Source organism: Lactuca serriola, chromosome 5, assembly GCF_051521515.1.
Source record: "Lactuca serriola cultivar US96UC23 chromosome 5, Lser_US96UC23_V15, whole genome shotgun sequence".
NCBI lineage: Eukaryota > Viridiplantae > Streptophyta > Magnoliopsida > Asterales > Asteraceae > Lactuca > Lactuca serriola.
Genome location: NC_136412.1, coordinates 94,856,281 through 94,860,127, shown reverse-complemented (window position 1 = coordinate 94,860,127; position 3,847 = coordinate 94,856,281). Strand labels below are relative to the sequence as shown.

General features: G+C 33.4%; 1 long non-coding RNA gene across 1 annotated transcript; it reads right to left on the bottom strand.

The window, feature by feature from the left end:
* Window positions 1–1,130: 1,130 nt before the first annotated feature.
* On the bottom strand, window positions 1,131–2,009 carry LOC145051097 (uncharacterized). Its single transcript, XR_013683446.1, has 3 exons — window positions 1,811–2,009; window positions 1,546–1,609; window positions 1,131–1,463 (listed from the first exon to the last, which is right to left on the bottom strand). It is a non-coding gene; the product is annotated as an uncharacterized LOC145051097 (long non-coding RNA).
* Window positions 2,010–3,847: the final 1,838 nt, after the last annotated feature.

Here is a 3,847-nt window from a genome sequence, read left to right as displayed (position 1 = left end):
CGTCACCCGATTTCGCACAGCAGCCTCTCGACTTAGAAAAATCATAACTCTCGCATACGAGCTTCGGTTTTGACGTTCTTTATATCCAAGCGTAGGTAAAATCAAGATCTACAACTTTCGTTTAGACTCCGTCGGCTAATTCTCGACCGATCTCAAATTTAACAGTAGGAGGCGTTTAGACTGTTAAATGACCGCGAAGAATTCGTAACTCCTTCATACGAACTCCGTTTTCGTCCATATTTTTACCATTGAGTTCCTATTAATGAGATCTTCAACTCTCATTTAGGTCGCGTAAGCCAAAAACCGCTCGAACTAAAATTCGAGTTTCGGGCTGTACACTGCTAAGCCGAATCTTAGAAAAATCATAACTTCCTCATACGAAGTCAAATTTGGGCGTTCTTTTTATCGACGCTCTTAGTTTAACATATTCTACAACTTCTGTTTAGATTGCTAAGGCTAAATCTCGCTCTATCGTAAATTCACTATTTACGCTTCCCGGTGTCGTGCCGGTTTTGCCGTAAAACTTCGACGGGCCATAACTTCTTCGTTATAACTCGGATTTCGGCGTTCTTTATATGTACGGAAACCTTGTGACATATTCTACAACTTGGTTAAGATTATTTATTCTAAATAATCTTTTGTCGAAAAGTCGTTTTCAACCCCTATTGTCTCTAAATTGACTAGCCCGGATTTGCGGGCGTTACACCACCGTCCTTCGCATTCTCCACATTATGGCCGCATATTGAAATGAAATGTGCCTGAAAAGTTAAATAAAATGGATAAATATGATCAAGATTCATTTATGAGTCAGTAAAAGATATAAAGTACAAACATCATCGCAGTTAAAGGAATCACAGTTAAAATACCAGACATTTAAACCGGAATCACAACTGAAGGGATGCAAAAATCATTTATAATTGAGGAAAGTCCGATGAAAATTTACCTTCTGTGTTCAAGTATCAAATTCTACCAACACATTATATATTTGTAAAAAAATCATTAGCCTATATTCCGTGAGCTGGATCATAAGTTGCAAACACTGCCTCCGTTTTTCTCCCAATACATTAGCTCTGTTAATCACAAATTCGCCATTGTTAAAAAAACTATAGCAAGAATTTCCTACAGTCAACATATGTAACAGATCAACAAATTCAATGGCTTTTTAACCTTACCAGATTGAAGTAGGTGTGTCTGTATTTACTAATTGAATACAAATCAAATTAACTTATCAACAAATTCAATGGCTTTTTAACCTTACTATCTTTGTTAGATGGATTCCTGTTATGAACTTGTTAAAATTAGTCAAACCTTTTTGGTTATTAATTAATGAGGTTTATAAAAAAAAAACATACAAACCACCAACACATAAATGCATCTCTGTATCATTTATTAGACAATTATCTAGCCAACCCTTGAAGATTGATCCAGACCCTCTTAAGCAGGTCCAGATGCAGGAGTATCATCTGAGAAACAATGCAAAAGTTTCACAAATTAATACAATAATCTTATCATATATTTGGATTATGGTTCTTATAAGAGTTAAACCTGTGAATCCATCAACCCATTGATTAATATCAGATAAAGTTCCATTCAAAGAAGCTTCCCTCTCCTGATCATAAATAAAAAAAACATTTTACAACCTGTGGTCAAAAGACGTGTCAGTAATCGATATACCTGATAGAAAGGATTTGTTGTTTATAGCGTTCCTCCTCCGTCAAATTAACAAAAGCACGATGTATAGAGCTGGAACCTTTCAGCTGGTGGCATATCAGTGTATCAAAAAATAAGCAAGAAAGCAACAAAATCAAACCTCGGAAGCAGACATTCAGCGAGAGAAGTTTCTAGGAGGTGGAGAATCGGACGAAACTCAATTGCAAGGCCTAATCGCCGATCAGGCCTAATCCGCCGATCAATCTTTCAGACAATGCTGAAAAATCTTCTGAATCATCACCGGTCGACATCTTCTCATCATCAACATTTCATAAATCTACAATTCATGGACCCTAATTTGACCCTTGGCATACCCCCTTAAACCAACGAAAAACCACAGTTAATAACCAAATCTGCCAAAAAAAATAAGAAGAAGAAGAAGAAGAAAGGTGAAGAAGAACCTGTGATGGATTTAAAAATAGAGGAGCAGGGCATACCGGTTGGACATCCTTGAAACTTACCTGGAGCGGTGGTGGAAGGTTTAGAAAGAAGAAAGAGATGGAGCGGTGGAAGCATGGGACACGTATCGCTTTGGATAACAGAAGGCGGACACGTATATAAGCGGAAGCGGTGGAAAACAGAGGGCATCACATAAGCCCATTCTCTTAAACCCTAGCCAGCAAGTTTGGAGGCGGTGGGATAAAAAAATATAAGAAAAAATGAAATTGAGGTTGGTCCAATCAGAGCTAAGAACTATTCAAGTGGACCTTTAGAATTAGTAAGTATATATAATTAGTTTCATATTGTATTTATCTAAATTATTAGCTTAAATTTAAAAAAGAAAAAAACAGTTTAATTTTAATAATTCATTATTTTTCTAATTTTTCTTATAAATTCAAATTTCTCAAAATGTTAAGAAATTTATAGTTAATTTTTCTTTTAAATGAACCCGTATAATACATAAATCTTACATCTCATATGTCAATATATGAAATTGGCCAACACATTCCTTTATTGATATAATAAGATATAATATAATACATAAATACAAAGAAAAAAATCATATATGGTATAAAGTCAAACCATACAGATTACTTACGAGTAGATAGATTGGGTTAGAAAGCTAGTTGCTCTCATTTTATTTCAACATTTTAGTTTGTGTTTTGAGGAATTGTTGTACAGTTGCCGCCTCTAGCACTACACCTCAAGGTGTGGTACCACCTAGGCCACCACCGTCACCTTCTCCCCCTTCATATTTAAATCCATTATTGTCCATTTCTTGAGAATTAACCATGAAGGTGCCTGTAAGTTTTTCTATCCTCTCACTTCCACAATGGTTATTAGATGATCTATTTAAAACCCGAATCAGATGTTCTGATTCCTGCAAACCCATGATAGCTATGTCACGAAGCTTAAGTGCTATAGTAAGAGGATTGTTCTTTTCATTATGTCCATAGGATGATTTCTCATCTCGAAAAGGACTTTGACCATAAACAATATGAGTTGTGCAAATCAAAAAACAAATTGATACAATAGCAAAATGTTTGACAACCATTGTATATGTTTTTTTAATGCTCTACGGATGACTTGGAATAAGTCATGAAAAATTACACATATATATAGGGTTTTAAATGGGAACTAATTTCATACGACATCTAATATGTAATTAAAATAACCAATTACGTGTTTATATTTATACAAAAACTTTATTTTTCACTTAATATTCAATACAACAAACATGCATGATTTGACAAAACTATCGATTTCTTTCAATTTTATTTGCAATTTTCAAAAAAAAATTAATGTTACTCGTGTGATTTTGTTATTGTAACTACATGCCAATACATCTAATAAAATCATCAAAGCTTTTATCGCCTTTGAAAAAACATTGTACACACAAAAGGAACGAATAAAATAACTTTTGTTCGTAGATGGAACAATATTAATAATTTACTAAATATTGATTCATATATGTGCAATACTGAAATATTAAAACCCCTGCACAAAATGGAATTTTATATGACATTTATTTCCTAACTTGGTGTGAGACCCATATATTATACAGGTTGATTTAAAAAAATATTAAATATTAAAGTGTAAATAAAAAATATTTTTAATGTAAAACTTTAAAATAAGAAAGGAAGAAACGTATTTATTCTAATTTAATAGCATATATATGATATTTAATACTTTAGAT